Genomic DNA, 25,426 nt, shown 5'->3' with positions numbered 1-25,426 from the left:
GGCAGAGAGAGAGGAGGAAGCAGGCTCCCTGCTGAGCAGAGAGCCCGATTTGGGGCTCGATCCCAGGATCCGGGGAGCACGACCTGAGCTGAAGGCAGAGGCTTCAACCCACCAAGCCACCCAGGTGTCCCTAATAAGGACTTCTATTGAGATTTGAGAGTTCTAGTTCTAGAAGAAAGAATATTAACCTTGGAGTCTTAAATATCTGATTTCCTATTCAGGATATGCTACTTGCTTTGACAAAATTTTTTCAACTAAGAAATGCAAATAACACCTACCTCATGTGGTTATTGTGAAAATTAAATGAGATAGTGAGTATGAAGGTACTTTATAAACTGCAGATATCAGCTGTTATCTTTATGATTATCCTACTGATGTCCTATTATCTCTACTGCAGCAAATATTACAGCTGTTCAGAGCATGGGGGGAATATTTTAATACTAATCATTCAGACTCATTCATGAGACCATTTACTTTTGTTTTACTATGTTAGCAGACATCATTTCATTCTAATCTTGTCCATCAAGTTACATTTTGGACAATGTTCAGTGTAATCGAACCTGCCAGTAGTGGGCTTGGTTCCACTTAAAGATTCATTCAACTACCTTCTCCAAGAGAACAAGCCAACATTTGTGCATATTTGTATCATAAATCATACACTAACAAGATGCCAATGGCAGTCACCTCTTTTATGAATCAGTCTCTGATTCTCAGGAATGAATTAGCCACTTCTTTCTCTATTTTCTATCATGTATTGCCAACACTATTATAGCATTTATAATATGGCATTTTACTGGTGTCTTTGACCTTCTTCCTGTGAGACTGCAAGCAACTCTAGAATGGAGATTTAGTCTTTGTATTCTCAATTATGGTACACAGTAGATTACCAATACATGTTTATTGAAGCAAAGGAAGAAGTATATGACAGCCAGGCTATAGGGGACTTTGCCCCTTATAGAGCTGCATTACTCTAGCATACTTTAGGTGCTCAGAAATATCAAATAAAGAAGAAACAAAGTAATGAAAAACAATTCTTTCCAAAAATTTCCAATTAATCGTTCTATAGCCTGTTTAAAAGGTGTTATTTGTTGTTTGTAAGTGCAATGCAAATTAGATTAATTCGTCCAAACACTTCATATTAGAGACATGTGAAAGAACCAGTTTTATTCTCTCACCCCTAAGTGTAATGTTGTGTGCCTTCTGGAGAAGGGGATAGCCTGGGCTTTATTCAGAGAAGAAATTCAGTAATACAAATAGAACATGGATGTGTTGATGTGAGGGAAGATCAGACAGGGAGAAGTTTTTCCCATTTAGAAAGTTGCTCTTAGCAGAATTTTAATTACACATTTTCAAAATTGTAATATCATCTAACATATTATCATATAATACCTTCTTAGTTCATCTTAATATTTTAGTTAAAACTAAGCCATGTAACCCCAGATAAAATGCAAAAAAAAAAATCTGTGCTGCAGGTTGCTATTTTTCAAGGCACTATTACCGGTGGAAAATAAGATTCTCCTGAGCCAGATGTAATTGCATCTTCAGGCTTCCAATGACCACCAAACTATACTTTATTGCCACACTTCTCAAATTTTAACATGTACACAAATGTCCTAAGGGTCTTGTTCAAATGTAGATTCTCATTTAGAAGGTCTGGGACAAATCCTGAGAGTCTGCAATTCTAACAATTTCCCAGGTGATGTCCAAGCTACTGATCTGCTTACCATATCTTGAGTAACAAGGTTACAGTAGACACTATGAATTTAATGATTCACCATCATGGACACCTGGATGACTCAGATGGTTAAGGGTCTGTCTTTGGCTCAGGTCATGATCCTGGGGTCCTAGGATCAAGTCCTGCATTGGACTCCCTTCTTAGTGTGGAGCCTACTTCTCCCACTGCCTCTCTGTCTCTCATGAATAAATAAAATCTTCCAAAAAAAATTCACCATCATTGAAATTTCCAAGGTAAACGGCCACTGTATTTCTTCTATGCCAGTAGGTATGAAGATTTTCCTTATTAACACCTTTTACTTAAGAAAATAACTGCTTTAGTAAACAGCCCTGAAACAGACTGAACATTTTAGTTAATTTGAATTTAATCACTATATGAAATGTGGCTCATGCAATGATTAAGAAATGATGTCCTTGGCAGATAAGTTTAAGCTAAAATTTTCCTTTGAATTCCTTTCTCTGTGATTCAAATCACATGTGGCTTGTGAAATACTTTACTAAAGATACAGTCTGATAGTGATGCACTATAGACCCCAAGAGTCCCACCCAAAAGCAAAACTGAAATGTCTATAATGCATAGGAATAAAACAGATGGTCCTCTCATGGGAGAATCTCCTAGTAATGAGATAGCTCTTGGGATAATTTGAATGACCAGAAGAGCCAATCCAGATAGCCCTTAATCAGTAATGACAAATTGAAGAGCCTTAAAAGTAAAAGATGCTGTGTTTTTCCAGTGCTTCCCATATTAGATTTTAGCCAGGCCCTACAGTTATAAAACTACACCCTCATCAGTCCATGGAACCAAAATCACTGAATTTGCCTAAGGATTCAAGAGTATAATTTTTAAACCAAAATGGTAAAACTACAATCGTCAGACAGTATAAATTTTTCCATGGGAATATTCAAAATCTGTCAGCCCTCACACTCAATTTGAAAAACTTCCCACTGTCACTAATCCTCTTTGTTCTCCGTTTCATGTCTGCCTTAATCAGTTGACATACTGTATAAAGTTGTGCATACAATAAATGTCAATTACAGAAATCTTATTTTAAATCCATTTCAAGTAAGTTACTGCTTTCTGTGAGGAATTTTATGTCAAGAATTAAATCGTCCCCAAATACCTACTAACATATATTTTACAAGTTCCATACACATATATCTCATTATTTTAATGCAGAATATACCTGTACTTTCACTTCACACATGACTCAAATATCTATTTTAATTTGGCAAAGGAAAACTAATGTCCATGGTATGGGAAAGTACCTGGGGCTAGCAAGAGAAGAAAGTGGTTACCAAAAGCAGGACTGGAAGGGCAGGGGGAGAGATCAACCTCCAGGAAGAAAAACATTTGTACAGAAGGACCATCCTGGTTTCTGTAATATGGGTGTAGAGTCACTTCCCTCCCACTGGCCAAACAAAATCCCAGGTGCTAATTTCCATAGATGTCAGACTCCTAAAAGAGCAGGGTGGGGAAGTTGGAGATGGAACTTACAGGGCCGTAAAGGAACACTAGGCATAGTGGAAATTTAGGCAAAAGGAAAATTCACTTACAGAATGTTGAAACTGCTAATTTCTCTGCCATCAGCTCCAGTGAGTAGCCAAGCTTGGATGCTCTAAGCAAGAGACTGGATGGTTCATCTCTGGAGAATAAACATAAAATGAAAGGCTAGATTAAAAATTTAGAATATCAAGTGAAGAAAAATTTCTAAAATGTAAAGCAAAAGACAGAAATGAAAAATGAAAGAAAAAAGAAAGTAAAGGATAAAGCCCTAAGTTCCAACCTTTAACATGACTAATAGTAAGAGTCCCAGAAAGATAGATGAGAAAAAAATGAGAGAAAACTAACAAAAAATAAACTTCAGCATTTTCCAGATGCATTTGCAGATTGAAAGGACTCACCAACTACCCAGAATAATACATTAAAGCAGGCCCTCACCAAAGAAGCACTGCCATGGAATTTAACAACACTGGGACAAAGTGAATCTATTACAAACTTTAGGAGGGTGGGGGAGGGAAAGCAGGTTACATACAAGGTACCAGAAACTGGACTACTGGGGTGTCCAGGTGGCTCAGTCAGTTAAGCAGTCAACTCTTCATTTCTGATCAGGTCATCATTTCAGGGTCATAAGATTGAGCCCTGCATGAGGCTCTGCACTCAGCAAGGAGTCTGCTTGATATTCTTTCTCTTCCTTTCCCTCTACTCCTCCCCCCTGTACTCTCTCTCAAATAAATAAATCTTTAGAAAAAAGATATCAGGGGCGCCTGGGTGGCTCAGTGGGTTAAGCCTCTGCCTTCAGCTCAGATCATGATCCCGGGGTCCTGGGATCAAACCCAATATCAGGCTCTCTGCTCAGCAGGGAGCCTGTTTCCCCCCTCTCTCTGCCTGCTTGTGAGCTCTCTCTCTGTGTCAAATAAATAAATAAATAAAATTTTTAAAAAAGAAAAAAAAGAAAAAGATAGACAATTTCTGGCTTTTTAAAAAGTCTATTGTTTTATTGCTTATTGCATCAAATATTGTTTTAATAATAATTAATTTTTTTAATTTATTTTCAGCATAACAGTATTCATTGTTTTTGCACCACACCCAGTGCTCCATGCAATCCGTGCCCTCTCCAATACCCACCACCTGGTTCCCCCAACCTCCCACCCCCTGTGCTGCTTCAAAACCCTCAGGTTGTTTTTCAGACTATGGACTCTGAAAATTTCTGACTTTTTAACAACAACACAAGAGACTAGAACACAATAGAGAAACACCTCCAAATTTTGGGGGGAATATTATATCCAACTTTTATTTCTATATTCAGCCAAACTATCAAAACCTTTCTCAAGTATGCAACATCTCCAAATGTTATCTCCTGGCTTCCCTTTCTCATTTAGCTACTAAAACATGTGTTGTACCAAAATGAAGGGTGTAAATCAAAATAGAGGAGGAAATACAATTCAAAAAATCTGGGAAGTAACTAGTCCAGTTTGGAACTGAACTAAATACCTGATATGTTTGAATGCACTAAAGCAAGATTTAGATAATTGGGGAAAGGAGCTCAACTACTGACAAGTACACACAAAAAAATAAACTAATTATAATACAAGGTAATTATTAGCTTCAGGAGAAAATATGTTGCAAGAAATGGAAAAAAAAGACTCACAAAAGGGGCACCTGGATGGCTCAGTGGGTTAAAGCCTCTGCCTTCAGCTTGGGTCACGATCCCAGGGTACTGGGATCGAGCTCCGCATCGGGCTCTCTGCTCAATGGGGAGCCTGCTTCCCTCCTCCCTCTCTGCCTGCCTCTCTGCCTACTTGTGATCTCTGTCTGTCAAGTAAATAAATAAAATCTTTAAAAAAAACTCACAATATATTATGCAATTCAGGTATGGACAATGTTTATATAGTTCAACATAAACAATGAAAGCTGTGTTAACATACCATGGTATAACTGTAATAGGGAAACAGACAAGTCTGAATGTGTATGGATAGAAAGAAAAAAAAAAAACTAAATCTTCATTTTCCTTCCTGGGATGTCAACCAATAATATTCAAATCTGAAAAATCAACAGGCGAAAATAAAAATAATATGTTATTTAGAGAAATGCAGATAAATGTTCAAAGGTAACATCTGAAAGATAATTGTGTTTTTATGTAATAATTTATATAGAATACATGGAAATGGCTTTCTACATTAAATACTTTAATGAACTTTTTAAAATGAATTTGAATTATCAAAGTGATTTTCCAAAATTTGAAAGTTAAATGCTCTGAAAAATGTGTTTCTGTAATGTTCAGGTATGACACCTCACAAACTGCAACATGCCATTTTTTTTCTTTCTTTTCATGATTATTTTTAAATTTGTTTACCTACAAAGGGAAATGTTTGTTATAGTTTCATAAAAATGGATTATATGTTACAGGAAATGATTCTGTTATTTTGTTTAATAAAACATGAATGAAGAACCTAGATGCATCTTTGAGAATTTCTACACTTAAGAGCATATTGATTAATCTCTGTACCAGGGCTATATTATCAAGGTTGAAGCTACTTTTTTTTTTTTTAAAGACTGAAACTACTTTTAAAAATAGGTATCACTCCAGAGACTTCCAGGGAAGACAGCAGAGTAGGAAGACACTAAGCTCACCTCATCCCACCGATACAACCAGGTAACACCCACATAAGTGTATATAGTCTAGAATATGCAATGGATACTGGAAGAATGGACTCCCCACAGTGAAATGTAGAGAAGAGGTACATCATAGAGGGTAGGAAGGCCAGTGATGTGGTGGGGAGATAAACGGACCCATGAGACTGTGGCAGGGAGGGATGATGCAGGTGCAAAGAGGGGAGAGGATGAGATCACATGCCAGGCATCCCAGACACAGAGGACCCACATAGGGAAGATGAATTCCCATAAGATCTGGCTTTGAAAATCAAAGTAGGGCTTAAAAATTAGAACTTCAAATATGAGCTGGCTGGGCTTTGAGAGAGCCAGGAGGGCAAAATCATAGCCCTTAAAGAGACAGCACAACAAACAGTCCTGCTGAGATACAGCACAGCAACAGCAATTTGAAAAATGCCTGGGTGGAAGGGAGATTTAGTGTTTAATTTCAGAGCATGTGCTGGAGATGCAGGGATGTCTGGGGTAGGAGTACTTCTCCAAGAACAAAAGAGCTGGCAGGAACCATTTCCTATACCCACCTCCCAGCCTAAATACATAGACATCTGTGGGAACCAGCATAGCAGGAACACTCTTCACCTCACTTGCTAACAGTGAATGTCCCTGCCCCCTGCATTCCCTTGCAGATACACCCTCTCTAACATCCCCTCAGCCAGAGCCCATTCAAAGCAGTGCCACAAGCCTCGCACTGGGCAAGCAGCCATGACAGGGGACAGCACCACTCCAAAGGGACTCCTGCCCTAAGAAGAAGGGAAGAAAACCACACACACCAGTCCAACCGTGGCACCAGCAGTGATCTTAGGGCAGACATCTGGTCTCACTACAAGCCCCAACCACCACTGAAAGCTTCTCAAGGGACAATATAGGAGAAGCACCCTACAGTTTGATGCTACTGTATCTCTGGCAAATACCTGGTCTGACTCAACTCAAGCTAAAGGCAGCCCCAGATTGGCCCAGTAACAACACAAGGACCAAACTATGCCTGTAACAGGTAAAGAAAGCCTTGCAGACAACTGGACTGAAGGAAAAGGTGACTCAGCCACAATAGTAGGAAACACACAACACACAAAGGAGACAACTCTGAAGCACCAGGCCCTGATGAATAGGGAACACAGCACACCAGGGCACTACAGGACCACTTCTTCTTAAGGCCACTACTTTCAAGAGCAGGAGACCTAGGTCATTTTCCTAAAACAAAAACACACAGTGAGTTAAACAAAATGAGGAGACAGATGAGTATGTCCCAAATATAAGTACAGGACAAAATCACCACAAGAGAGCTAAACAAAATGGAGATAAATAATACGCTTCATAAATAATTTTAAAAAATAGTAATAAAGATAATCACTGGACTTGGGAGAAAGACCTCAGTGAGACCCTCAATATAGAGACCAAAAACATAAGAACCAATCAGAGATGAAGAGCTCAGTAACTGAAATTTAAAATATACTAGATGGAATGAATAGTAGACTTTAAGAAGCAGAAGAAAGGATTGGTGACCTGGAGGACAGAATAATAGAAAGCAACCAAGCTAAAAAGAAAAAAAAAAAAAACAATAAAAAAATGAAAAGAGACTTAGGGAACACAGCAATACCATCAGATATCACAACATTCATGTTATAGAGATCCCAGAAAGAAAAGAAAGTAAAGAAGCAAAAAATGTTATTTGAAGAAATTATAGCTGAAAATTCCTGAGTCTGAGGAAGGAAACAGAAGTCCAGATCCAGGAGGCACAGAGAGCCCCCAACAAAATCAACCCAAGAAAGTCCACATCAAGAAACATGGCAGAAAGGAGTGATCAAGAATTGCAAAAGCAGTCAAAGAAAACAAAATAGTTATATAAATGATAAACCCCCTAAGGCCAATGGCTAAGTTTCCAGAAAAAAAATTGTAGGCCAAAAAATATATAAGTATCATGATAAATTCAGAGTAGAAAAAAAAAAAAAAAAACATGTCCAAGAATACCTTATCCAGCAAGGCTATCATTAAGAAGAGAAGGAGAGAGAAGAGTTTTCTGGATGAAAAAAGGTTAAAGGAATTCAACACCACTAAACCAGCCCTACAAGAAATATTAAAAGGGACTCTGTGTGTAAAGGAAAGACCCTTGGCAGAAGTAAAAAAAAAAAAAAAAGTAGGAAACACAAAAGCAATAAAATTAAGTATAAAAATCAGCCAAGGGATCCACAAATTAAAAGGACATAAGGTGTGACATCATAAACATAAAAGTAAAAAATAAAAAGTAAAAAAAATATATTTAAACTAAACTGTCCACCAAGTTAATATTGACTGTTATATGTAGAAGATGTTATATAGAAAATGAATGGTAATCTCAAATTAAAAACTGATAATAAATATATAAAAAATAAAGAGAAAGAAATCCAAGTACATTACTAAAGCCATCAAAGTGTGATAGAAGAGAACAAGAAATAGAGAACTACAAACACAACCAAAAAATAAGTAACAAAATGGCAATAAGTACTTACCAACCAATAATCACTTTGAAAGTAAATGGACTAAATACTCCAATTAAAGGACATATAATGAAAGAATGAATAAAAAAGCATGACTTATCCATACACTGCCTACAAGAGATTCATTTAAGACCTAAAAAAGTCAACTACAGATTGAAAATGAGGGGATGGAGAAACAACTATCATGAAAATGGAAGCAAAAAGAAAGCTGGGGTAGCAATATTTATATCAGAGAAAACAGACTTTAAATCAAAAACTGTAGTAAGAGACAAAGAAGGACACTATATAATAATAGTAGGGGACTTTAACACCACCCTTACAACCATGGAGATATCATCCAAACAGAAAATCAAAAATGGAACAGTGGCTTTGAATGACATACGGGAAGAGATGTATGTAACAGATTTTTAGGAGCATTCCATCCTAAAACAGCGAATACACATTCTTTTCAAGTACACAAGGAACATTCGCCAGAGAGGATAACATAGTAGTCTACAGAAAAAATGTCAACAAATTCATAAAGATCAAAGTCATGCCATACATCTTTTCCAACCACAACACTATGAAACTAGAAAGCAACTGCAAGAAATTAAAAAATAAATAAATAATAACAATAACAACAACAACAACAACAAACTTTGGAAAGGCCCCAAATACATGAAGGTTAAATATAATGCTAGTAACCAATGGATGCGTCAGCCAAGAAAGCAAAAAAAATAAAAATAAAAAATACATGGAGATTAATGAAAATACAATGGTACATAATATTTGGGACATAGCAAAAGTGATTCTAAGAGGGAAGTTTAGAGCAATACGGACCTACCTCAAGAAGCAAAAAAAAAAAAAAAAAAAGAAAGAAACAAAAACCTCAAATATACAACCTAATCTTATACCTAAAGTACCTAGAAAAAGAACAAACAAAACCCAAAACTAGTAGAAGGAAGGAAATAATACAGATTAGAAGAGAAATAAAATAGAAACTTAAAAAAGTAGAAAAGACCAGTGAAATCAGAAGCTGGTTCTCTGGGGGAAAAAAATCAACAAAACTAATAAACCTTTAGCCAGACTCATAAAAAAGATATAGAGAGAGCACAAAAATAAACAAAATCAGAAATGAAAGAGCAGAAACAACAACTAACACCACAGAAATACAAAGAAATATGATAGTATTATAAAAAATTACATGCCAATATAGGACAACCTAGAAGAAATAGATAAATTACTAGAAATATATAACCTTCCAAAACTGAACAGGAAGAAATAGAAAATTTCAGTAGACTGATCACCACCAGTGAAACTGAATCAGTAATCAAAAGACACCCAACAAACTAAAGTCCAGGACCAGGTGGTGTCACAGGTGAATTCTACCAAATACTTCAAGAAGAGTTAATACCTATTCTTCTCAAACTATTCCAGAAATTAGAAGATTAAAGAAAACTTCCACATTTGTTCTATGAGGCTAGCATTACCCTGATATCAAAACTAAATAAAGACACCATTAAAAAAGAGAGAGAGAGAACTACAGGCCAATATTTCTGATGAACATAGATACAAAACTCCTCAACAAAATATTAGCTAACCAAATCTAACAATATATTTAAAAAAACATTCACCATGATCAGGTAAGGTTTATTCCTAGGATGCAAGACCGGCACAATATTTGAAAATCAATCAACACGATACAGCACATCAACAGGAGAAATGATAAACACCATATGATCCTTTCAATAGATGAAGGAAAGCATTTGACAAATTACAACATGTATTCATAATAAAAATGTCAACAAAGTAGGTTTAGAGGGAGCATACCTCAACATAATAAAGGCCACAAATGGAAAACTCACTGCAAACATCATACTAAATCGGGAAACACTGAGAACTTTACCCCTAGGGTTAGGAACAAGACGAGGATGTCACTCTCATCACCTCTACTCAACATAGTACTGGAAGTCCTAGCCACAGCAATTAGACAACAAAAAGAAATAAAAGGGATTGAAATGAGCAAGGAAGAAGTAAAAACTTTCATTATTTTCGGATGACATGATACTATAGAAAACCCAAAAGATTCCACAAAAAAACTACTAGAACTGATAAACAAATTTAGTACAGTTGCAGTACACAAAAATCAATGTACAGAAATCTGTTGCATGAGTATATACCAATAATGAAGCAACAGAAAGAGAAATTAAGAAAACAATCCCATTTACAATTCTACCAAAAGGAATAAAAGACCTAAGAACACAGTTAACCAAATAGATGAAAGCCCTCCAGAACTATAGAACAATGATGAAAGAAATTGAGAACGACACAAATAGAAAGATATTTCATGTTCATAGATTGGAGGAAAAAATATTGTTAAAATGTCCATACTACCAAAGCAACGTACAGATTTACTGAAATCCCTATGAAAATTCCAACAGCATTTTTCAAAGAACTAGAATTTATTAAAATTTGTGTAGAATCAAAAAAAGACCCTGAAGAGACAAAATGATCTTAAGAAAGAACAAAACTAGAGGTTTCACCATCCCAAATTTCAAGATATACAGCAAAGCTATAATCAAACAGTATGGGACTGGCACAAAAAATAGACACATAGATCAATGTAACAGAATAGGGCCCAGAAATTAACCCACATAAATACATATGGTCAATTAATCTTCCACAAAAAAGGCAAGAATATGAAATGGGAAAAAATGTCCCCAAGAAATGGTATTGGGAAAAGTGGACAGACACAAGCAAAAGAATGAAACTGGACCACTTTTTCATACCATTCAAAAAAATCAACTCAAAATGGATTAAAGACCTAATGTGAGATGATAAAATCCTAGAAGAGAGCACAGGCAATAATTTTTCTGACAAAGGATGTGGCAACTTCCTTCTAGATATTTTCCTGAGGTAAGAGGGAAAAAGCAAAAACAAACTATTGGGAATATATCAAAATAAAAATCTCTGTACAGCAAGGGAAACAATTAACAAAATTAAAGAAATAAGAAAGTAAATGTAGTTAAGTGTTCAAAAATAAATGGGTAAGTAGAAACAAAAACCAGTTATTACCTGTACTGAAGTAGTGAAATTTTGAAATAACTGAAACTTTTTGGTATATAATAGATGAAAATTATAAACCTTATTTTCTAAGACTGATGTACTTTATCAAGATTTTAATGACCACATTCTAATGATGACATTTTTCCATGACAGTATGAAGATTGTACTTTAGAATGCTAATAAATTAAATTCTGTTGCTTCAACATGCGAACACTATAGCACATCAACAATGTAATTTTTCCCTTCCACTTTGTATAATGCCTCCTAAAATTTATGGTAGAAAAAATTTACCTTGCCCATTTGAACATTCTCCTAACTAGGAAAAAAAGAGGTGGATAATTGCTGCATATTGTTTTTAGTGAGTGGATGTAAAATGAGAAGTATGTTGAGAAATATAAAGATTAACCTATAATTCACTTGCACAGTAATTTGAAAATAATCTACGTCCAATGACTGCTTAGAATATGCAAAGTGAATGGGAGAACCAAAGTGGTAAATCATCATTATAAATTAGTATTTTTCCAATAAAAAATACTAATATCAGGTTTTCCGATGCATTTAATCTTGAAAAAAAGCTTGCAAAATAGGCACAGTTACTATAATACCTACTTTATAATGTACCAAACTTGGCAAAGTACAGAAATTTGCCCCACTCAGAACTTAGAGATATAGAATATGAACCCAAGTATCTTTGAGCTATCCTTTCATTCACTATCCTAAAACATGCCATATTAAAATTGTAGCTAATAATTATAGTCAAAGATACTTTTTTGTGTTAGAAATTTTACATCAGTTGAACTTGTTTCTCACTTATTTTCAATTTCAATGAATTATTTCCAAGTTTTCTGGTCCAATCTAATCTGGTTTTCTTAAGAAAAAAAATGAGATGAAATCTGTAATCAAAAATATCCCAACAAATAAAAGTCCAGGCACATATGGCTTGACTGGTGAATTCTACCAAATATTTAAAGGTGAATCAATAACAATCTTTAAATTCTTCCAAAAACTGAAGAGAACAGAAACCTTCCAAACTTGTTTTATGAGGCCAGTATAAAAATGTTACCAAAGCCAGACAAGGACACTATAAGGAAAGAAATTTATAAGCCAATATCCCTGATGAACATATGTGCAAAAATCCTCAACAAAATACTAAAAATCTGAATTTAAAAGTACAGTAAATTATCATTCACCATAGTCAAGTGGAATTTCTCTTTCATATCTGAGGATGATTCAACACATGCAAATCAATCCATGTAATATATACCCCATTAGCAAAATGAAAGATAAAAATCACATGACATGTCAAAAGATGCAAAAAAAAGTGTATGAAAAATTCAACATCCTTTCGTGAAAAAAACTCTTAAGTAAAGAAATAAGGCAGTTCAACATAATAAAGGCCATATAAGAAAAACCCACAATCAACATCATACTGAGTGATAAAAAACCAAAAGCTTTTACTCAAAAATAAAAAATAAGACAAGTGTCCACTCTTGCTACTTCTATTCAACATAGTACTGGAAGTCCTAGTCAGGGGAATTATGCAATAATAATAGGCATCCAAATCAGAAAGGCAGTAGTAAAATTTTCTGTTTGCAGATGATGTGATTATAAAGAAAACTCCAAAGACTAGCTAAACTCTGAAAAAAATAATAAACTTAGTAATGTTGTAGAATACAACATTAACAAACAACAATCCATTGTGTTTCTATATACTTATAATTAACTATCCAAAAAGTTGTTCAGAAAAAAACAAAGTCCCATTTATAAAAGCCTCAAAAATAATAAAATACTTAGGGATAAATTTAACAAACTAGGCAAAAGATCTATACACTAAAAACTATAAAAAAGTAATATAAGAAAACAGGAAAGACACAAACACATCCTGTGTTCATAAATTGAAAAAATATTGTTAAAATGTTCATTCGGGGTGGGGGGAGGGAGGAGAAAGATGGGGGAGAAGGAGGAGACCAAAATATCATCAGGTCCCAAGACTTCAGCTAGATAGTTATCAAACCATGCTGAACACCTACAAACTCAACAGGAGATAGAAGAGAAGAGGAGCAATTCTAGGAACAGAATATTGGTCACTTTCTGGAAGGTAGGACATTCAGAGAAGTGAATTCAAGGCAACATACAGGAAGATAGACCACAGGGTTAAGCTGGCTCCCAGCAAGTGAGAGAGCAGTGGAGAACAAAATCAGAACTTTTACAAGTCTGCTCCACTGAGGGACATCGCTCCAGAGGCTAAGCTGCGTGTGGAGCCTTCACGGGGACAGTGTGGTCTCGGGACCTGCAGTGACACAAAAAGACCAGGGGTGTCTGAGTGCGGCAGAGCTCCCAGGTATCAGAGTGGGGAAGCTGGCTACAGAGACGGAGCAAAGGACTGGGCTTTCAGCACAGGATTACCTTAAACCAAGATCCAAGGCATAGTCAGGCCACTGCTTTTCCAGCAGGGATGCCACAAATGGCAGATCCAGAGAGACTTTCTCCTCCCTCCTCTGGAAGAAGCAGCACGGGAGCATGCAGAAGGAAATCTACTGATCTGGAGACTCCAAATGGGGCCATGCGCCAGAGATAGAAATGCTCAGTCACAGGCTGGGTGAGCATGGAGTGTGGCCGGAGACCAGGGAGACAGGAGGGATTGACTGCTTTTCTCTAAGGGTGCATGAAGAGTGGGGCCCTGAGTTCTCAGCTCCTATGGGCTGGAGACTGGAAGGCCACATCTTCATTCCCACCCTCCAAAGCTGTACAGAAAGCATTCAGGGAACAAAAGCTCCGAGAACAAATTGGAAAGGTTTGCTTAGCCTGGTCTCTGGCAAAGGTGATATAATTCCGCCTCAGGCAAAGATATTTGAGAATCACTGCACTAGGCCCCTCCCCTAGAAGATCAATAAGAACATCCAGCCAAGACCAAATTCACCAATCAGTGAGAACTGCAGAACTCCAGAGCAAGGGAAAGCAACACATAGAATTCATGGCTTTTTTCCCATGTTCTGATGGTCTTTCAAAGTTTAAATTTCTTAATTTTATTTTTTTCTTATTCTATTTTTTAAAAATTTTTCCTCTTTCCTATTTTGACCTTTGTTAACTATTTTATCTTATCAATACCTTTTTAAAAATCCTTTTTAATTTTCATTGTTATATTTTATCCCTTCATTGTATTTAACCTTATATTTTGTGTACATGTAGGGTTTTGTTTTTCTTTAAAATTTTGGGATACAATTTCTTCTAACAGATCAAAGTATACCCTTAATCTAGAACATGGTTTTGTTCTAGTTTCCAACCTGATCACATTCTTTCCTCTTTTTTTCAACCAAATTCTGATCAATTCCTTTTTTAGAACTTTTAATTTTTATCTTTACATTCATAACCCATCCCTTCATCATGTTTTTTATTTTTGTATATATATTTTTTTCTTTCTTTAAAATATTGGAAGGTAGTTTCTTCTAAGAGACCAAAATATACCCAAAATCAAGTGCATGGCTCTGCTTTCTTCACCAGTTTTTATTTCTAAATCTATCTATCTATCTATCTATCTATCTATCTATCTAGATATTTTCCCTCGTTTCTTCTCCTCCCAGTTTTGGGTCTCTTCTGATTTCATTAGTGTATATTTTTCTAGGGTTGTTGCTACCCTTTTAGTATTTTGTTCTCTCATTCATCTATTTTTATCTGGATAAAATGACAAGGTGGAAAAACTCACCACAAAAAAAAAAGTACAAGAGGCTGTACTGACAGCTGGGGACCTAACCCCTACAGACATTAGTAATATCTCAGAACTAGAGTTCAGAATGATAATTATCAAGGTGCTAGCTAGGCTGAAAAAAAGCAGGGAAGATATTAAAGAACCCCTTTCTGGGAAAATAAAAGAACTAAAATCTAACCAAGTTGAAATCAAAAAAGCTATTAATGAGGTTCAATCAAAAATGAAGTCTCTTATTGCTAGGATAAATAAAGCAAAAGAGAGAATTCGTGATATAGAAGAACAACTGATGGAGAATAAAGAAGCTGAGCAAAAGAGAGACAAACAACTACTGGACCACAAGGGGAGAAATGGAGAGAAGATGAAACAATATTAGGATAACTGGGATCCCAGAAGAAGAAAGAGAAAGAAGGGCAGAAGGTACATTGGAGAAAAATATGGTACAGAATTTCCCTAATATGGCAAAGGGAACAAGCATCAAAATCCAGGAGGCACAGGGAGCCCCCTTCAAAATCAATAAAAGTAGGTCCACACACCATCTTCTAATAGTAGAACTTAAAAGTCTCAGTGACAAAAGGAAATTCCTGAAAGTAGCTCAGGACAAGAAGTCTGTAACATAGGACTGTAGAAATATTAGATTGGCAGCAGATCTATCCACAGAGACCTGACAGGTCAGAAAGAACTGGCAGGATATACTCAGAGCAAAAAGCAAGAAAAATATGCAGCCAAGAATAATACACCAGCTAGACTGTCATTGAAAACAGAAGGAGAGATTAAAACACTTCTAGGACCAACAAAAATTAAAAGAATTTGCAATCACAAAACCAGTTCTATTGAAAGGGCTCCTCTAAGCAAATATTGGAAATATTGAAAGGGGTCCTCTAAGCAAAGAGAGAGCCTAAAAGTAACAGACCAGAAAGGAACAGAGACAATGTATACTAACAGTCCCATTATAGGCAATACAATGGCACTAAACTCATATCTTTTAAAAGTTACCCTGAATGGGGGTGCCTGGGTGGCTCAGTGGGTTAATGCCTCTGCCTTCGGCTCAGGTCATGATCCCAGGGTCCTAGGATCAAGCCCCGCATCGGGCTCTCTGCTCAACGGGGAGCCTGTTTTCCCCTCTATCTCTATGCCTGCCTCTCTGCCTACTTGTGATCTCTGTCTGTCAAATAAATAAATAAAATCTTTTTAAAAAAATAGAAGTTACCCTGAATGTAAATGGGCTAAATGCCCCAATCTAAAGACAAAGGGTATCAGAATGCATAAAAAAAATAAGACCCAGCGGTATGCTGTCTACAAGAAACTCATTTTAGACCCAAAGACACCTAAAGATTTAAAGTAAGGGGGTAGAAAACAATTTACCATGCTAATGGACATCAAAAGAAAGCTGGGTGGCAATCCTTATTTCAGATAAATTAGATTTTACGCCAATGACTACAATAAGAGATGAGGACGGACACTATATCACACTTAATGGGTCTGTCCAAAAAGGCCTAACAATTTTAAATATCTATGCCTCTAACATGGGAGCAGCCAATTATATAAACAAATTAATAATAAAATCAAAGAAACACATCAGCAATAACACAATAATAGTAGGGAACATTAATACCGACCTCACTGAAATGGACAGATCATGTAAGCAAAAGATCAACAAGGAAATAAAGGCTTTAAATGACACACTGGGCCATATAGACATCACAGATATATTCAGAACATTCCATCCCAAAGCAACAGATTACACATTCTTCTCTAGTGCCCATGGAACATTCTCCAGAATAGATCATATCCTGGGTCACAAAACAGGTCTCAACAGGTACCAAAACACTGGGATCATTCCCTGCATATTTTCAGACCACAATGCTTTGAAACTAGACTTCAACCACAAGAGGAAAGTTGGAAAGAACTCAAATACATGGAGGCTAAAGCTCATCCTAATAAAAAATGAATGGGTCAACAAGGAAATTAAAGAAGAATTTAAAAAAAAAAACTCATAGAAACAAATGAAAATGAAAACACAACAGTTCAAAATCTGTGGGACATAGCAAAGGTGGTCCTGAAAGGAAAGTATATAGCAATACAAGCCTTTCTCAAGAAACTAGAAAGGTCTCAAGTACACAACCCAACCCTACATCTAAAGGAACTGGAGAAAGAACAACGAAGGAAGCCTAAACCCAGCAGAAGAGAAGTAATAAAGATCAGAGCAGAAATCAAAGAAATAGAAGCCAAAAGAACCATAGAAAACATCAACGAAACTAGGCGATGATTCTTTGAACGAATTAATAAGATTGATAAACCCCTGGCCAGATTTATCAAAAAGAAAAGTGAAAGGACCCAAATTAATAAAATCATGAATGAAAGAGGAGAGATCACAATCAACACCAAAGAAATACAAACAATTAAAAGTACATATTATAAGCAACTATACACCAGCAAATTTAACAATCTGGAAGAAATCGGTCCATTCCTAGAGACATATAAACTACCACAACTGAACCAGGAAGAAATAGAAAACCTGAATAGATCCATACCAGTGAAGAGATTGAAGCATTCATCAAAAATCTCCCAACAAACAAGAGCCCAGGGCCAGATGGCTTCCCAGGGGAATTCTACCAAACATTTAAAGAAGAATTAATATCTATTCTCCTGAAACTGTTCCAAAAAAATAGAAATAGAAGGAAAACTTCCAAACTCATTCATTGAGACCAACATAAACCTTTATCCCAAAACCAAACAGAAGCCCCATCAAAAAGAATTACAAACCAATATCCTTGATAAACACAGATGCGAAATTTCTCACCAAAATACTAGCCAATAGGATCCAACAGTACATTAAAAGGATTATTTACCACAACCAAGCGGATTTATTCCTGGGCTGCAAGGTTTGTTTAACATCCACAAATCAATCATTGTGATACAATACATTAATAAAAGAAAGAACAAGAACCATATGATACTTCCAGTAGATGCTACAAAAAAATTTGACAAAGTACAGCATCCTTTCTTCACCAAAACTCTTCACAGTGTAGAGATAGAGGGTAGTTACCTCAATATCATCAAAGACATCTATTAAAAAAACCTACAGCAAATATAATTCTCAATAAGGAAAAACTGAGAATTTTTCCCCTAGGGTCAGGACATGGTAGTGCTCTCCACTATCACCACTGCTATTTACCATAATACTAGAAGTCCTAGCATCAGCAATAAGCCAACAAAAATAAAAGGCATCCAAATGAGCAAAGAAGAACTCAAACTCTCATTCTTTGTAGATGATATGATACTTTATGTGGAAAACCCAAAAGACTCCACTCCAAAAGTGTTAGAACTCATACAGGAATTCAGTAAAGTGGCAGGATATAAAATCAATGCACAGAAATCAGTAGCAGTTCTATACACTGACAGCAAGAAAGAAGAAATAGAAATTAAGGTGTCAATCCCATTTACAACTGCACCCAAAAACATAAGATACCTAGGAATAAACCTAACCAAAGAAGCAAAGAATCTGTACTCAGAAAACGTTAAAATACTCATGAAAGAAATTGAGGAAGACACAAAGAAGTGGAAAACATTCCATGCTCATGGATAGGAAGAACAAATATTGTGAAAATGTCTATACTACATAAAGCAGTCTACACATTTAATGCAATTCCTATCAAAATATCATCGATTTTTTTTTCAAAGAAACAAAACAAATAATCCTAAAAGGTACCTGGAATCAGAAGAGACCCCAAATAGCCAGAGGAATGTTGCAAATGAAAACCAAATTTGGTGGCATCACAATTCCAGACTTCAAGCTCTTTTACAAAGCTGTAATCATCAAGATGGTGTGGTACTGGCACGAAAACAGACATATAGATCAAGGGAACAGAATAGAAAGCTCAGAAATGGACCCTCAACTCTGTGGTTAACTAATCTTCAACAAAGCAGGAAAGAATGTTCCAATGGAAAAAAGACAGTCTCTTCAACAAATGGTGTTGAGAAAATTGGACAGCCACATGCAGAAGAATTAGACTGGACCATTTCCTTACACCACACAGAAATATAGACTCGAAATGGATGGAAGACCTCAATGTGAGAAAGGAATCTGTCAAAATCTTTGAGAAGAACACAGGCAGCAACCTCTTTGACCTCAGTCCCAGCAACTTCTTCCTAGAAACAAAGCAAAGGAAGCAAGGGTAAAAATGAACTATTGGGACATCATCAAAATAAAAAGCTTCTGCACAGCAAAAGAAATAGTTAACAAAACCAAAAGACAACTGACAGAATGGGAGAAGATATTTGCAAATGGCATATGAGATAAAGGGCTAGTATCCAAAATCTATGAAGAACTTATAAAACTCAACACCCAAAGAACAAATAATCCAATCAAGAAATGGGCAGAAGATATGAACAGACATTTCAGCAAAGAAGACATCCTAATGGCCAATAGACACATGAAAAAGTGCTCAAAATCACTGACCATCAGGGAAATACAAATAAAACTACAGTGAGATACCACCTCACACCAGTCAGAATGGCTAAAATTAAGTCAGGAAATGACAGATGTTGGCAAGGATGCCGAGAAAGGGGACCCCTCCTGTACTCTTGGTGGGAATGCAAGCTAGTGTAGCCACTCTGGAAAACAGTATGGGGGTTCCTTAGAAAGTTGAAAATAGAGCTACCCTACAACCCAGCAATCGCACTACTGGCTATTTACTCTAAAGATATAAACGTAGTGATCTGAAGGGGCACATGCACCTGAATGTTTATAGCAGCATTGTCCTCAATGGCCAGACTATGGAAAGAACCTAGATGTCCATCAACAGACGAATGGAAAGAAGATGTGGTTTATATATATACAATGAAATACTATGCAGCCATCAAGAGAAATTAAATCTTGCCATTTGCAATGACATGGATAGAACTAGAGGGTGTTATGCTAAGCTAAATAAGTCAATCAGAGAAAGACAATTATCATATGATCTCTCTAATATGAGGGATTTGAGAGGCAGGTTGGGGGGTTGTGGGGGTAGGGAAGGAAAAAATGAAACAAATGGTACTGGGGAGGGAGACAAACCATGAGACTCTTAATCTCAGGAAATAAACTAAGGATTGCTGAGGGGTAGGGAGTAGGGATAGGATGGCTGGGTTATGGACACTGGGGAGGGTAAGTGTCATGGTGAGTGCTGTGAAATGTGTAAGCCTAACGATTCACAGACCTGTACCCCTGGGGTAAATAATACATTATATGTTAATAAAAAAATGTTCATTCCACCAAAACAGATCTACAAATTCAATGTAATTCCTGTCAAAATTCCAGTGGCATTTTTCACAGGACTAGAAAAAAACAATCTTAAAATTTGTGTGGCATCACAAAATACACTAAAAGTCAAAGTAATTTTGAGAAAGAACAAACCTTTCTTACTTGTAAAGAGATACCATAAACTCCATGGAGACAGAAACTCTAAATGTCATGCCATTATACTACACATATTACATATGCATTATATATGGTATATAATTAAGTTCCTGATGATCTGTAATCTGATCTGTATTCCAAAGTCTTCATAACTGAAAGTGAAGAAATGGAAAAAGATATTCCATGCAAATGGAAGCAAAAAAAGAAAAAGCCAAGGAAACAATACATTAAACAAAACTAATTTTCAAAGGCTATAGCAAGATGCAAAGAAGCATATTTCATAATTTACAAAGGACCAGCCCAAAAAGAGGATATAACAGTTGTAAATACCTATGGACCAAACATAAGAGCACTAAAACACATAAGGAAATATTGACAGACATAAAGGGGTAAACTGACAATGTTGGAAACTTTAACATCCCGTGTACATCAATGAACAGATCACCCACCCTGAAAATCAGTAAGGGAACAGTGACTTTCAGTGATACATTAGACCAGATGAACTTAACAGGTATATATAGAACATTCTGTCCAAAAATAGAAGATACACATTTAAGTGCACATGGAATATTCTCCAGGATAGTCACATATGAGGCCACAAAACAAGTCTCTTCTTCAATTTCTTTTATAAGTGTTCTATAGTTTTCAGAGTATAGGTCTTTTACTTCTTTGGCTAGGTTTATTCCTAGGTATCTTCTGGGTTTTGTTGCAATTGTATATGAGATCAATTCTTTGATTTCTCTTTCTTCTGCCTCATTGTTAGTGTATAGAAATGCAACTGATTTCTGTGCACTGATTTTAGATCCTGTGAGTTTGCTGAATTCCTGTATGAAATAAACTGAGGAAGACACTAAGAAAAGGAAAAACATTCCATGCTCATGGATTGAAAGAACAAATATTGTTAAAGTGCTTATGCTACCTAGAGCAATCTGCACATTCAATGCAATCCCTATCAAAATACCATAACATTTTTCACAGAGCTGGAGCAAACAATCCTAAAATTTGTGATGTACCAGAAAAGACCCCAAATAGCCAGAGGAATGTTGAAAAAAAAAAAACAGAGTTGGTAGCATCACAATGCCAGACTTTGAGCTCTATTACAAAGCTGTAGTCATCAAGACAGTATGGTACTAGCACAAAAACAGACACATAGATCAATGGAACAGAATAGAGAACCTAGGAATGGACCCTCAGCTCTATGGTCAACTAATCTTCAACAAAGCATAAAGAATATTTAATGTAAAAAAAGTCTCTTCAACAAATGGTGCTGGGAAAACTGGATAGGCTCATGTAGAAAAATGAAACTGGACCACTTCCTTACACCATACAGAAATACAAGCTCAAAGTGGATAAAATATCAAAATGTGAGACAGGAATCGATCAAAATCCTAGAGAAGAACAGAAGCAGCAAACTCTGTGACCTAGATGTCTTCTAAGGCAAGGGAAACAAAAGCAAAAATGCACGATTGGGACCTCATCAACATAAAAAGCTTTTTAATAGCCAAGGAAACTGTCAAACAAACTAAAAGGCAACTAGAGAATGGGGAAAGATATTTGCAAATCACTTATCAGATAAAGGGCTAGTATCCAAAATCTATAAAGAACTTACAAAACTCACACTCCCCAAAGAAAAAAGCCAAATCACCCAGTCAAAAAAATGGGTAAAAGACATGAACAGACATTTCTCCAAAGATGACATACAAATGACCAACAGACACGTGAAAAAATGCTCAACATCACTGGGAATCTGGGAAAAATAAATCAAAACCAAAAAGAGATACCACCTCTCATCATTCAGAAGGGTTAAAATTAAGAAGTCAGGAAGCAACATGTGTTGACAAGGGTATGAAGAAAAGGGAAACCTCTGACACTGTTGATGCCATGCAAACTGGTGCAGCCACTCTGGAAGACAGTAAGGAAGTTCCTCAAAAAGTTAAAAATAGAACTACCCTATGATCCAGCAATTGTACTTTTAGGTATTTATTCAAAGGATACAAACACAATGCTTCAAGGGGACACATGCACTCAAATGTGTATATCAGCAATGTCTTCAATAGCCAAAATATGTGAAGAGTCCAGATGTCCATCAACAGATGAATAAAGATGATGTGGTATCAGCTGATGAATCAATAAAGAAGATGTGGCATATATCCACAATGGAATATTACTCAGCTATCAAAAAGAATGAAATCATGCCATTCAGAAGGATGTGGATAGAACTAGAGGGTATTACGCTAAGTCAGTCAGTCAGAGAAAGACAATTATCATGTGATTTCACTCATATGTGGGATTTAAGAAACAAAACTCATGAACACAGGTGAAGGAAAGGAAAAATAACGTGAAAACAAGGAGGGAGAAAAACCCTAAGTATAACTCTTAAGTATAGGAAACAAATGAGGGTTTCTGGAGGGGCAGTACATGGGGGGATGAGGTAACTAGGTGATGGGCACTAAGAATGGGCATTAAGGGGGCTCCTGGGTTCCTCAGTGGGTTAAGCCCCTGCCTTCGGCTCAGGTCATGGATCAAGCCCTGCATCAGACTCTCTGCTCAGCGGGGAGCCTGCTTCCCCCAACTCTCTCTGCCCACCTCTCTGCCTACTTGTGATCTCTCTCTCTGTGTCAAATAAATAAAATCTTAGGAAAAAAAAAGGATGGGCATTAGGATGGGCATTATATCACTGATATAATGAGCAGTGGGTATTATATCCAACTGATGAATCACTAAACTGCCTCTGAAACTAATTAAAAAAAAGTCTCAGTAAACTTAATAAGATTGAAAACATATCAAGCATCTTTTCTGGCCATGCCAGTATGACACTAGAAATCCATTTTTTTAAAAAACTGGGGGAAAAAAGCTTTGCATAGTGCTGGTATTGTAGCCAATGAGGTTTATCCAAGGTGCGGTTATTGCTAATTGAAAAACTGGAAAAAACACAAGTACATGTAAGTTAAATAACATTCTATTAAAAAACCAGTGGGTCAACAAAGAAATCAAAGAAGAAATGAAAAAAATACATGGAGGCAAATGAAAACAGAAACACAAGACTCCACAATCATTTTAAAAACCCAACAAAAGCAGCTCTAAGAGGGATGTTTATAGCTGTAAAGGCCTACCTCAAAAAAACAAGAAAAACCTCAAATAAGCCATCAAAACTTAAACCTAAGTTAACTAAAAAAAGAACAAAGCCCAAAATTAGCAGAAGAAAATAATAAAGATTGGAGCAGACAACACCAAATATCCCCCAAAATAATCCAAATAAAAAATGGCAGAGGACCTGAATGGACATTTTTCTAAAGAAGAAATACAGATAATGAACAAACACATGAAAAGATGTTGAACATTACTAATCAGGGCAAGGTAAATCAAAACCACAATGAGATATCACCTCATACTTGTCAAAATGGCTAGTGTCCAAAAGAAAAGAATCTTAAGTGTTGGCAAGAATGTGGAGAAAAGGTAACACTTGTGCTCTGTTGGTGGGAACATAAATTGGTATAGCCACTCTAGAAAGCACTATGGGGGTTCCTTAAATTAAAAATAAAATATTATACAACCCAGTAATTCTATTATTAAATATTTGCCAAAAGAAAACAAAAACACTAATTCAAAAAGATACTTGGACTTTGATGTTCACTGCAGCATTATTTACAGAGCCAAGATACAGAAGCAACCTAAATCTCCATCAATAGATGAATGGATAAAAAACATATAGTGTATATACAATGGAATATTACTCAGTCATTAAAAAAGAATGAAAACTTGTTATTTGTGATACCACCAATGGACCTAAAGGGTATTACGCTAAGTGAAAGAATTTGGGCAGAGGAAAACAAATACCATATGATTTCACTTAAGTGTGGATGCTAAAAAAAATTGAGCAAACATATAAATGAATAGAAACAGACTTATAAATACAGAGAGCTGGTGGTTGCCAGAGAGGAAAGGGGTGCAGGGAGGGGTGAAATAGCTAAGGGGTCTAGGAAGTGCAAACTACCAGTTATAAAATAAGTTACAGAGATGAGAAACATGTAGAGTATAGTCCATAATATTGTATTAATGTTCTCTGATGACTACACTACTGTGGTGAGCACTGAAGAATGTTCAGAATTATCAAATCATTATGTTGTACATCTAAAACGAATGTAACATTGTATGTCAACTACAATAATTTTTTTCCTTATAATTGGCTTTAAAAGGTATTATTACTTTGATTCCATCTGTAATTGTCTCACTCTGATATAATTATATCCCTAAGAAACAATCTACTCTAACTCTGACTCTAGAGCATGAGTTGTTCTTTTACAGAGCTCATTGGCAAGATTACCTAAATGACAGAGACAATTGTTCAATGAACATTGTAGTTTTTATTTAATTTTAGTTTTGTCTTTAAAAAAAATAACTTTAGACATAATAGATATAGATTTCCAACTGTTCAAAAGATGTTGCTTCCTTCCTTTATATGATGTACAATCTTTTCATTATATTTCTAACATTTTAATCACTCACGTGCTCCAAACAGTTTGAATAAAATGTAGCAGTGTCTATAAAATTTCTAAGATGTATACCTCAGGCATACATGAAAAAGAGCACACTTTTGATACTTTGCACTACTAATAATACATACTTGGGAGATCTCTTTCCAAAATCTTCAATATCAGAAAGCTAGAAAAACCTCTGCAGAAAGGATGCATAAATTTCCCAAGCCCGTGTGCCCTGTTTATGAGAGATGTGTACTACGGATAGTCCCTCCCCACATAAGACATTTTTAATAGCTCAAATCGACAAATGGCCCCTCAAGTAAAAATGTGCTGTTCTTTAGTGGTGCTGTGACACTGCCTAAGATTTGCCACACTGTGTATATACACAGATATCCCTCAGTCACATAACTAGCAGTGCCCAAGGGA

At 36.1% G+C, this 25,426-nt stretch overlaps 1 long non-coding RNA gene across 1 annotated transcript in view; it reads right to left on the bottom strand.

Moving 5' to 3' along the window:
* Nucleotides 1–3,292: 3,292 nt before the first annotated feature.
* Nucleotides 3,293–25,426, bottom strand: part of LOC132007264 (uncharacterized) — a 287,314-nt gene continuing 265,180 nt past the window's right edge. The window contains exon 3 of the long non-coding RNA XR_009401288.1: nucleotides 3,293–3,377. This is a non-coding gene — a long non-coding RNA (uncharacterized LOC132007264). The remainder of the gene's footprint in view (nucleotides 3,378–25,426) is intronic.

The sequence above is a fragment of the Mustela nigripes genome, chromosome X (assembly GCF_022355385.1).
Source record: "Mustela nigripes isolate SB6536 chromosome X, MUSNIG.SB6536, whole genome shotgun sequence".
Classification (NCBI taxonomy): domain Eukaryota; kingdom Metazoa; phylum Chordata; class Mammalia; order Carnivora; family Mustelidae; genus Mustela; species Mustela nigripes.
Note: the sequence above shows the minus strand (reverse complement) of the source record. Positions and strands in the feature narration are given on the sequence as shown.